General features: G+C 41.2%; 1 protein-coding gene across 1 annotated transcript in view; it reads right to left on the reverse strand.

Annotated features, from left to right (window-relative positions):
• Positions 1–12,861, reverse strand: part of LOC104135626 (ubiquinol-cytochrome-c reductase complex assembly factor 1) — a 56,939-nt gene that overhangs the window by 18,984 nt on the left and 25,094 nt on the right. The gene's annotated exons all lie outside the window — the stretch shown is intronic.

Below are 12,861 nucleotides of genomic sequence, written 5' to 3' on the forward strand. Positions count from 1 at the left end.
TTTTTTTGCTGGATGAGGCAGTGAATGCACATTGCTCCATCACCTTCTCACAGCACTAAGGATTCTGAGAGTCCACCATATTCCCAGTGATATGATCTGCCCATAGAAAAAGACTTAAGATAACTTACTAAAAGTCAAGAGCAACAAGGTCCCTGGACTCATAAAGTACTAAACTAAATGAAACATCTTAGATAACATTTAATAGGGCTGCAGAGCCATGAAAATGGCATCCATTTTGAAAAGTATTTCAGCAGAACCAGGTAAGTACAAATTACTAGAAAATACAATAATAAATGAAAATAAAAATCACAGATAATTATGACCAGAAATACCCCGTGCTGATAAAGATACTAGGAGCAGGTGTTAAAAAAAAAAGAATAAAATGTATATAACAATGTGTACATATTTAGCAGCTACAATTCTGGAAATGGATCTTAAAGAGATTTTGTGAAGAAATGAAAAAAAAATTCAGTTCAGCAATTCAATAGTGAAGAAAAAGACAAATAAGTGTTACGAATTATTATGGAAGGAATACAGAACAAAAGAGGAACCTTATCCTGCCATAAATCCATAGCATGCCCACATATAAAATTGTTCGGGGGTTGGACTAGATGACCTCTAGGGGTCCCTTCCAAACCAAAACATTCTATGATATAAAATGCTGCACATATTTATTACCTTTTCATCTCAGAACAGATCTAAAAGAAATAGAACACACCCAGAGAAGATGATGACCAAGATGTATGAGGAAATGCTAGTTATATTCAGGAAGAAATACGGAGGAAGATGATGGAGAGGTAAAAACATGAGTGGTATCAAGCAGGTAAACAAGGAATTACTGTTCACTGTTTCTCATTAAAAAGTTGTAAGAAGCTGATGAAATGACCAAGTAACACTTTAAAAATAAAGTACTTTCTCATGCAACACAGTTAAGTGGCAGAAGTCATTGCCACAGGACATTAAAGAGCAAAAAACCACAAAAGGGTTAAAAGAGGGACTTCATATTCACAGAGGATTTCTGTTAGTAGATACTAAACACAATGCAACTCATATTACCTGTTAGTGCATGCCAAGAGAATACACCAGAAGAAATACTGATACACAGTTCTGTTTCTTATATTTTTTCCCCAAATATTTCTGGTCATTGCTAGAAACAGTATACTGGATCTTCATGTGACATTAGAAGAATGACTTCTGAGTATGTTCAGTTTTGTTCATTCTTTGCTGATCTTTACAGACGTTGACTGCTATCTCTTCTGTCTGTGTACCTCATCCTGCCCTGACTTGCAGCAAGGCAGCCACAGCTCATCAGATGATCCTGGACACCAGTCATCAGGTCACTCTGCTGACTTGATAGGAATTTCACCTGAAATATGCTAGTGCAATTAAAAAAAAATTGCTACCTTTACCATCGCTTTTAGTAACCTCATGGGAAGACCCTACATTTTATGTAGAAATAAGAGCAAGAATGATCCTGTTGATAACAAACAGATCATCCTTCCCTTGGGGAAAAAAAAAAAAAAAAAAAATTTTCTCCAAGAATCTGGGACCAGAACAAGTTTCTGCTGGACAGGAACACCAAGTCATCTCATATCCCAAAAAAGCAAACCACATCTCCTCTCCTAAAAAACTCTCCACAAAAAAAGAAGGTTATTTCATTTCAAAATGGAGTGACGATTGCTAGAGCCCATGGAATTAGTAAGCAACTAACAATCCTAATCCTTGACGCTAACACCTAGTACTGCTACAACCCTTATCCAGTGACTGAGACCAGGACAAATGCCATTACTCACTCTTACTATCTCACTTTCAGATTCATTTTTGCGGCTTATTTGTGCTTGCTCCATCAGGCTTCCCACTATTTCCCAGCACAGCCCTGTTCAAGCAGTGGCCTGCTTGACATTCTCCCATCAGTTCAATATTTGGGTAAAATTCCAATTTGAAGTCACATTGCTTTCACCTTCTACCAATATTCTGCACCTTCTGGTTTCAATCATAAGCTGAGAAAAACCCGATTTCCCCAAGCACTCCTCCTCCCAGGGCTTCAAACACACGCATGCCACATAATAGTTAACAGTTAAATATTTTCTTGCCAATATTTTAAGAGTGCAGAAGGTTCCAAATTGCTGGTAAAATAAACAATGCCAGACTGTGAAAACTCCTGCCTGCCATATACTCTGATGTTAACAAGAGGTTCTTTATTACTGTAACCTTTCAGAAGCGAACAAAAATTATTTCTCTACCCTAGTTCTGCCCTCAAGTAAAAGGCAGAGGAGGAAAGCGAACCATGAAAAAGCTGCATGGTAAGATACTGTGAGTTTTCCATCTTTCTTCTGTATTTCATTCAGAGTTGATGCTGCTGTGAATAAATACACTTCCAGAAGATCCTAAAAGCGTGGGCAAGGATTTTAAGAAGCCAAAAATTTCCTTGCACAGTTTCCTGAAAACAGATTAATCCTACATATGGGCCATCTTCCCTCTTGCAAGTACATAATAAAGCAGGAAATACAAAAGGGCAAATTTCAGATGCTCTCAATGTGACATTTTAAAAAATGAAATCTTCAAACAGCATCTACAAATAGAAGGAATTGCTAGCACTTCTAGCACCAATGAGACAAACGCCTATAAGGTTCAGGTGACACCCCCTAAATCCCCTGGTCATTCACCTACCTGCCTGCCAACCTTCCGTTACCTACCAAAAAGATCCGGAGTTACGGAATCCATGCCCAAGCCATCTGAAAACCTATTCAGATCAGTGTTGCTCATTTCATATGCACCAAGCTTGTACTGACACCATCTTCCATCCACAATAGCCATCCCACTTGCTGAATGCCTCTGTTCAGATGCACTCATTCTTTTGGCCACAAGGCCACCTGACTAACTTGAAAATCAATCATAGAATCATAGAATGTTTTGGGTTGGAAGGGACCTTTAGAGGTCACCCAGTCCAACCCCCCCTGCAGGGAGCAGGGACCAGATCAGGTTGACCATAGCCCCAACCAACCTGGTCTTGAATGTTTCCAGGGATGGGGCCTCCACCACCTCTCTGGGCAACCTGTGCCAGTGTCTCACCACCCTCATGGTAAAGAATTTCTTCCTTATATCCAGTCTAAACCTACCCTGCTTCAGTTTAAAACCATCACTCCTTGTCCTGTCACAGCTGTCCCTACTAAAAAGATTTTCCCCATCTTTTCTATGGGCACCCTTTAAGCCCTGCAAGGCCACAATAAGATCCCCTCTCAGCCTTCTCTTCTCCAGGCTGAACAAGCCCAACGCTCCCAGCCTGTCCTCATAGGAGAGGGGCTCCAGCCCTCGGATCATTTTTGTAGCCTTCCTCTGGCCCCACTCCAACAGGTCCATGTCCTTCTTGTGCTGGGGGCTCCAAGCTGGACACAGGGCTCCAGGTGAGGTCTCACCAGAGCAGAGTAGAGGGGCAGAATCACCTCCCTTGATGCTGGCAACACTTCTTTTGGTGCAGCCCAGGGTAGGGTTGGCCTTCTGGGCTGCCAGCGCACATTGCCGGCTCATGTCCAGCTTTTCGTCCAACAGTACCCCCAAGTCCCTCTCGGCAGGGGATCAACATGATGTGTGTTTTGCTAACAACAAATAGAGATCTCTAAGATCAGATACACTGCTATTTTTGTAAAACCTTTTAACCTTTTGCATTATTTCCTGCCCTTTGAATATGGGAACAACAACATTCAAGTTCTTACAGAAGTGTAACACTAATTAACTAGTTAATATCGAGACACATAGCAAGTGCTGTGAGTGACCAGAAACGGAAGAGGAAGACACAACTGAGGACAGACAAGGGAGTAGAAAGAATCTATTGAGATTCCCAAACCAGAACAGAAAACAGAAAAACAAATCAGTTTGCCTAGATGTGCACAAAAGCAGCATATGCCACTGCTTATGCTAAACTAGTAAAAGAGATCAAAAAAGCAAACAGTCATGAAAGCGAAAACTAGAATTATTGAACGTACTGCATTTGCACTTCCTGATCATTATCATTTATTCTGCTGTGGGAGTTGTTAGCAAAGCAGTCAAACATAAGGGCTTCGTAAAGCTGCCAATTTTATACATGGATATAAAGGGGCCAGAGAAGTCAGAAAATGAAGTAACAAAATAAACTGAGCTCTAACAGGAAAATACAAACATTTGCAACCCACTTACCCAGCCAGGCTACAAGGCTCTGCAGTATGTGCACTGTAAACATAAAGACATTGTGTCTGCAGCAGAAATTAAGACTGGTCAGAGAGAGGAAAAGATGAGGCATGAGGATGCTAGTGGAGGCAAGCGCTGGTGATGGCAAATACGCAGCTGGGATTTAGGATGGGAAAGCAAGCATTCAGATAAAGAAATAAAGGAATTGAAGAAGAAAAGAAAGATCTGGAGTTCAATGAAGCAAAGTCATGACAATGCTTCAACTTGCAAAGGTGGGTTTGTAGCAAGCAGACAGAAGGAAAGATCCTGAGCTTCCGTTGTAGACCTCTGCAACAGGAGGTTGCTGGATGAGCACATTGAGTACAGGCAGCACATACATGACCATTGAATGAGCGCGCCAGGGATGGAGAGAGGCACAACTTGCTCTGATTAAAAGGATCAGTTGAACATGAAGGAACACAAGGGAAGGGAGAGAGGTGGTGGTGCCAGTCTGACATAGGGAAAAGGATCCTGCAAGGAAAGAAACAGAATTAACAAGACAGGCAGGAAGAGGTAGAGAGATAAACTAGTACCTCTACAAGGTAAGAAGTAGGAATGGAGAAGTACGTGGCATACTGGCAAAGAGGAAATGAGAAAACAAGAGCATACCCTGGAAAGGGAATCAGATATAAGTTCCAGTGAATTTGGGCATTAGGGTAACACAAAAATGACCAAGGACAAAGGGGAAAAAGACCATTCAGAATGGGTGTGATGAATTAAGACTTTAAGTAACTGCTTATGTACTGCAAGTAAATGCCAAAATTAGGCATACCTGAAAACAGCAATACAGCCAGTGAACCATAGAGCAAAGCAACCAGGGGGGAAGTAAAAAAACCAAAAGTGTCAAGCAAGGAAGGCAACCCAGAGAACAGGACCATGCTATTCTAACAGGACAGCAGGACTGAGACAGAACAAGACTTATTGCCACGGCTGTACAGATACAAGTTCAATGAGGATCCTATTAGCCTGAATGCATGGGCTGTCACAGAGAAAACACAGAAAAAAATTTCTTTTGCACACTGTGCCTCTTTCTCTCCTGGAAACAATCACTGCAGTCCGTAAAGCTGCATTCACATTTTGCCCTCCAAAACAAAGCAATAAACGAAGTTACTGATCCAAATAAAAGATACTATAATCCAAATAAAAATTACTATCCAAAATAAAGGTTAGAGAAGAGATCCCAAGTACCAAACAGACCTCACTTGTGCCATCTGTGCCCTGTGAAGACATGTCTAGAATTTGTGCAAAACACAGCACTTCAGCCACCCCTTAGTTTGGCCAGAATTAGCATTTAGAAGCATTCAGCAGAAGCTGGATGTGTACAGAAAAGCAACGAACCTCTCCTTGTCAGCAGGAGTTACCAAACACCATCTGGTACCTGCAACTACAGCTCCCCGATACAGGAGGAAGGGAACAGCCAGAGACACTGTGGAAGGTGGTGGTGGCAACTGGCGAGCTGGGAGAGCCAACAAGAGCTGCGTACTGTTTCAATCAGAGCCACAACACATGGGTGCTGCTGAGCCTGCCGTAGGCTCGAGAAGTTGTGCAAGGGGAAGGGAATGAGCAGCCTCCCAAACCCCTGCACCTTAACTGATGCTTATGTTACTGCCTTTCAAGACAGGCAGGCACCAAAAGCACCAGGAAAAGTGAAGCTACTCATTCCTGAAGATGTCACTGAAGAGATCAGTGACATTCTACCGGCACAAGCAACAATATGATTAAACCATTAGGAACAACACAGAACCTCTCAATGGTTTGATTACTCCAATTCAGAGGCCACGTCAGTCTTCACATTGTTTTGTATTTATGAAGGAGCTTAAAAGTGCATTCAAGTTTTCACTGCAGCAGCTTAGAGTGGCTAAAAAAGAACTACAGCCACAACATGAGATACCTTGCTCCCAAGAGTCTCAAACAGCTCAGCCAAGCAGACCAGCTGATCTCAGTTGAGGAATTCTGGGGCAAAGTCCAGAAGGATAGGAAGCTGATAATGTAAATGTCCAAAATATGTAGCACAACACGATGTTACTTAGCACTGACCGCAGACAAATCTCAAACTGCATCGAGAGTGATACACAGAGCACTGGCAGGAGCCAGGCAACTGCGACAACATAGCTGCTTCCTGTTCCGCTGAGCCTGGAGACTGCAGCAGGGTCTCTAAGGATCATTTTCCTGTTTCCACCATCATCTCTACACTGTCAAAATAAAAATCATGCAGTTGCGGTGGGCAGTAATTTCATTGCTCAACGTTTGTGTTTTGGCAACTACGCTATGTTCGGGAGAGTCTGAAGAATGTGGGGCAGCACTTAACACCTACAAGCACTGCATGGCAAAATTGATCTTGGCCTGTGAGCCCCACTGGTGCAGAATGTGGGGAATAATGAGAAAGATACTTCTAGAAAAGGGGCTATAAGGCAGCTTCCAGTGTAATTCTGGCAGGCACCAGAGGGAGGTACAAAATAGACCAAGGACACTACCTTACAGTAACAGGATCCAACACATTTGGAAAATTTCAATTGATTTTTTTTATGCCAGAGTCTACAGAAAACTGAGGCATGCCAGTTGAAAATAACGCAAGCATATATTATACCTTGATTTCAACACCAGGTACCCTTAGCATGCCTCAAACATGCCTATATTTCAGACATCCAGGTGTGTTAGTTCCACAGGTGCTGGTTCTAGAACAACTACATTAAAAACAACGTGAGAAAGCAACCCCTATTTCGAAACTCCATGACCTGGTAAAGTTAAATTTGCATCACCATGTCTACAGTTTGTTCCAGACCTCATCGCGGTCAAGACGTTTTCAAGGTTTTAAGTTAAGATTTCGAGAATCAAATTTAGTGAATTTATTCTGGAATAATTCCTGATACTATTCTCCATTTATGAAATGACAAAACACTGGAAACTTGCTGTGAACTTTCGAGCTCTCTGCGAAAGGATCAAGGATCCATGAACTATTTTTTTTACAATGTTCCTAAAACTTAAGTTCAGTTAAAACATATCATACAATGCCTGGTATCCTATTAAACAAAAAAGGCACAAAACCCATGCACCGCAATTTTGTATCTCACTACTTTGGCAAGTTGTTGGGTTTTCTTTTTTAAAAAAAGGGAACACTAGAAACTGGTAAGATTTTATATATTATGTTTTCTAAATAGCCATTAAAAAAACTCATAACATTTTTCTCCTTAAAATGTCCTGGTAAAGTTACACATTTCAAAATACACATAGACCATTTGAAACTAAAATTTTTCCTCTTTAGTGTTATAGGTTTTTAAAAACCTTTTTCAGCTGTACTAAACACCAACCCCTATCTCATACCCCAATCCATTTCCTCATGTTCACGATGTTCTCTACGATGTTTTGCTTCAATACACATCCTCCACCTCAACTCCCCCCGCCCCTGCACTGCCAGAATCCTGCCCCACTTCCCTTCTGCCCCAGCTCTGCCCCTGTTCTCCCATGATAATTCAGTTTCTGTTCTGGGCATCCCAAACTGACTCTGTGACCTCCCAACAGATTTTAGAGACAGGCCTGAAAAGAACCCAATAGGCATTGAAGTACAGTGGCTTCCCACTGCAGGGGAATCAACTGCAATAGTTCAATTCATACAAAGATCAAGTTCTGTTTTAAAATTCTATGAATTTTTATGCCGTCGTCCTCTAAAGCCATTCTAGAATCTTACTTGGCCCACTCTGACTGTGATTTCTGAGTCTTTTGTTAGAAGCGCCAGACTTGACGAGTAACTTAAACTGAACTGTATCAAGTTTAGGAAGTTTTGTAGCTACTGTACGGTAAAATGGCATTTTTAATCATCTGAAGTTTTCTAATTGTGAAAAGAGTATCAGGACAAAGTGGTGTTCGAGTTCACAGAGCTAAATTCTGCTCTTAGTTACATGATGTGAACCATGTTATTGATTCTGATGGCGCTACTTCAGATGTACACCAATGTAACCAAGAGCAAATTATGGGTCACTGTATATAAACAGCTCTAGCTGAAAGTGTAACAAAGGCTGTATTGTGGTACTCACAGCAGAGCCAATAAACAGATTCAAAAGACACCTAGATGTGTTCCTGGAAAAAAAGGGGGCAGGGGTCTAAGTGGTCTGTTGGGAAAACAGGAAAGTGAGATTAAGATAAATTAAAACGGGTTTGGTTTGCTGGGCTTGACAGCCTCCCCTATTCTTATCTTTTTCGCAGCTTTTAGAACACATAGGGTTATAAGATGAATTGTTATTTTGCACTGAAAAAGCCCCTACTCATTTCAGAAGCAGAATGCCCCCCCCCAACACACAATGCTGTTCACATGTATTTGAATAAAGCCTGATGGATCTTTCTAAGACAGCATGCTGTTTGCACCCAGAAGCATTAGGATGGGGGTCCTGCAGGAGGGGGCTGGGGGGAAAGGGGTGGGGGGGAGGAATGTGTCTTTTTTTTTTAACCTCATATCTATTGTCCAATTATCAGCTGAAATCTCATTCCAGGGAACTCCAGCATCTACAAGTCCTTCTCATCAACTCCGCAGCTTCACCTATGGGTATTAAAATACACTTAAACTTATTAAAACTGCTTTTATATACACACAGTTACAAAGGCACAATACTTGGGTCAGTAAGGTTAATATCCAGGTTGCTAAAGAACTCTGTTAGGGAGGCAAAGAGCAGCAACTTCTTGTACCGACTGAATTCCCCTTAGAAACTGATCAGGCAGCTGCCAGTCTGCACAGCATAAATCTATTCCCTGCAAGCCACAAGGTGGAGATCTCTGGCAAAGAAGGGTCCAAGGGAAGGCTTTTACCCAGCCTAACGTTACTATGTTACTATTAACACTTTGAGCCATTGCATCAAGCCAATTTTTCTGTTTGTTTTTAAAGTTTGATAGAAATGTCACTAGTGGAAAAATTAAGTAAAGAGCACTGGTTAGCCACAGAACTGGACACACCTGGCTGCAACCCCACCAAAAGCAACTGACTTCATTAGGACTAGGGACAGCAGAGTAAAATTTATATCTGAAATATGCCTGCACCAGTAGAATTTGCTGAGGCCACGGGCTCTCTGTGTGTTTTTACAGCTGTGTCAAGTTTTTGTTTCTGACTCTTGCCGACATTCAGGAGTGCTGAAGGAGCTCAGGCTAACAGGTCTCAAAACTTTGTAGCTGAGATTTAGATCTCAGCAATTTTAACAACCAGGTTTTGAAATAATACAAACTCCATTTGGAGTCGGAGCTGATGTAAATTAGTAGTTAAAATGCCTTACATTCTACCATTTTCAGCTCCAATGAACTTGTATATTTAAGAGCAGATGGCATAGTTTAATAAACCATTGATATCAATTCAGGAATCACAGAACGGCAAGGCTTGGAAGGGACCACGGGAGATCCATTTTCTGCATCGAGCATTGGAATTGCTGCTAGATAGGGAAATGAGCTGAAGAACTGCCGCTTCGTTAAGTTTCGAACAAGTTAAACTAATTGCATCCAACTAGCAACGTCCTACAGGTGCTCTGGCACCTATACCACAATACAGGAACATATGAATCAGCATTAAATATCAACCTGTGATACCCTGCATGAGAGAAAAAGCAGGGAGTGGCATTTCCTAACCTCTAGGAGCTATGCAGATGATAACTTGGTGCCCTAAAAGTATTCAGTAAAGTTTTTCTTCTTTTAACTTACTTCTGAGAAATGCTCAGGTTCTGAAATTAGAAAGCATCAACAGAAGAACATTAATGTCATCTTTTTATCTACTCTTCTTATCTTGATATATTTAACTATTGTCTTTTGGAGGTAGAATATATACTGATTGCAGAACTAAATTACCTGAAAATAGATAGCTGTTACACACATTCCTCAATCAGCTCATAAACCCTTCATCATTACCTCAGCTTCATTTTAAAGGAACCATTAGGGATAAATACATCAAGATTAATGAGTAGAGCCTACCAACTAGGGTAACCACCCTTTACTAATTTATCACTTAAAACTCCTTGCAATTGCTAAAGCTGAGATGTGAGATGGGGCTCAATCAGGATACATCTACCTGAAGGGGAGGAAAGTAAGTGAAAAAGAGTGAACAAGCATGGAAGAGGCAGGAACTACCCATGTGGTATATTAAGCTAGGGTCACTAGCACTGAGGAAGGAAACTAAAGCACCGATAAGGAGCAAGGGAACAGCTAACCTCAGCAAACATCAATGCACAAATTATTTTTGTCTAACATACAATAAATACTACCAGAAGAGACTAAAAGGTTCATTCATCTTGACAAAATAATGACTGAAAGATTATCAATAATTAAAAGATGAAAGAAAAAAAAAATCCACTAAAAGATTATGAAAGCCCTATGCCTTCACAAACTCTTTGGGGAAGAGAACAGTCCTAATTTCAAAGTTTACATTCTAGGAGAGTTCACTGTGCTTTCTTACACACCCTTAGTGCCTGGTCTAGTTAGCTGTTACCTCAAGAGTTCACATTCTCTCACAAGGAGTCTCATTAAAATCAATGGGCCTCTGTGCAGCTAAGCTATATTAAATATACACACAGATGTAACTGTTTTGGAGATCAAGCCTTTAAATGTGTACATACTTCGTTTAAGCATCAGCTATTGCCACATAAAAGCTATGTTAACACTAGGTTACAGTCAAAAGTATATTATAGGAATCACATTATTGCAAACTAAGCATGCTCAGTATTTCATTGCACAATCATTACAGACAAAGACTGAGAAATTTAAATTCAAGGATAAACTGCAAAGATGCCTAACCTGCCAAGGCAGAGAATGAATGGCATTCAAACAACTTCAGATCTCCTCACAGTTACATCACACAGCGACCATACCAGTATAATATACATGTATTGACATTTGGGGTTCCAGATTGGATGAAAACAGAAGGACACTGGTGGGGTTTTTACACTTTGGGGAATTCTGGGGAGCAGTAGAATAGTTTAGTTTGCAGAAATGGAAACCCTGTGCTTCCCTTTACAAAGAAGTGACTGTAAGCACTACCTTTTTTTCCCTTAAAGTTTAAATAAACTAAAGTAGATAAAAAACCCTGAATACAGGTCTAACTTACACCATGCTTCACTTCTGAGTTCTGCATGCTTGTAAGGGTGGGACGCAGCTAGCTTTGCTTCTCTTTACTGTTGCATAACATCCTGCAAGGAAAACTACACAATGACATTTGAGGTTAGTTCATAAGGCAAAATTAGGGTCAAAAGGAACAGAGAAATAAGTTTCTGTTCCAAACCAGCATTCTCTCTGTGCACAGACGGAATCAAAAGATTCCTGAAGAGATTTTGGGAGGCTTTGGGAGGTGGGGTGTTTGGTTGGGTTTCTGTTTTGTTTTGGTTTTGCTTTTCAAGAAGGGCAGCCTTAAATTTACACCAGGAAGGAAGATCTGAGCTGTCTCCAATTCCTGCAGAAAGCAGAACCAACCACTGATATGACATAGAAGGCATAGGATAAGGACAAAAACGCATAAGCCATTTCATTCCATCTTTTTCTCTGGTACTATTATCTAACTTATCCAGGCTCACTCACGCTGCCTTATGGCACCTGACCAGGAAAGCAGAGATTCCCGTACTGGAATTTATGTAAACCTGGTAATGTAGCAAGAAATTCTAAAATGCCTGAATTTAGATTTAATCCAAAAGATGATTAAGTGGATGACTTGTCTTTAACAGCAAGCTGTAACATTGTACGGCAATGAAATTCCCAACGGCTAGGAAAAGAAAGCCATTGCTGACAGAATAACTGAAGTTACACCAAAATCAACACTTTCTAAAACCACATACAAAATAAAAGATAGAGAGAAACTTCTTGAATTACTATTGTGATTGCATACCAAATCCCCTAACTCACAGGTTGTCACCAATAGGAAAACCCTAGGAGCCTCTCCCTTGGTTATTTGGCTGACAACTAAGACTTAACAATATGCCATTATTGCTATATGAACACTGTCACCTCTCTAACAGTGATTTATTTTAATCACAGACAAACCTCTTCTAGACAAACCTCTTCTCTTTTTCCACAACACAGGAGATCCTGTTCTCCCATGAGAAGTGCCCTGAACATAGGCATCCTCGACTGTATCGGGTCACCTGTGACCACTGTGATACTGAGGCGGGATACTTCCATTGCTTCTGCACCGCCTTCTCTGAAGGCTATCACCAACACAAGGCTGGAGAAACCACTACAGACTTTAAGGCCAGAAATCATAGAATCACAGAATCATTTACGTTGGAAAAGCCCTTTTAGCTTGCCAAGCCCAACCAGTCCCCTAACCCTGCCATCCCACCACTAAACCCTGTCCCTAAGTACCTTGTCTGCCCAACTTTTAAATACCCCCAGGGATGGGGACTTGACCCCTTCCCTGGGCACCCCCTTCCAGTGCTTGACAACTGTCCTGGTTTCGGCTGGGATAGAGCTAATTTTCTTCATAGTAGCTAGCATAGTGCTGTGTTTTGGATTTAGTACCAGAAGAATGTTGATAACACACTGATGTTTTCAGCTGTTGCCAAGTAGTGCTCAGACTACTCAAGGACTTTTTGAGCTTTTCCTGCTCGCCCAGGTGCATAACAAGCTGGGAGTACAGCACAGCTAGCACAGCTAACCCAAACTGACCAAAGAGCTATTCCATACCATATAACATCATGCTTGGGG

The sequence above is a fragment of the Egretta garzetta genome, unplaced genomic scaffold (assembly GCF_000687185.1).
Source record: "Egretta garzetta isolate BGI_Z169 unplaced genomic scaffold, ASM68718v1 scaffold212, whole genome shotgun sequence".
NCBI classification, from domain to species: domain Eukaryota; kingdom Metazoa; phylum Chordata; class Aves; order Pelecaniformes; family Ardeidae; genus Egretta; species Egretta garzetta.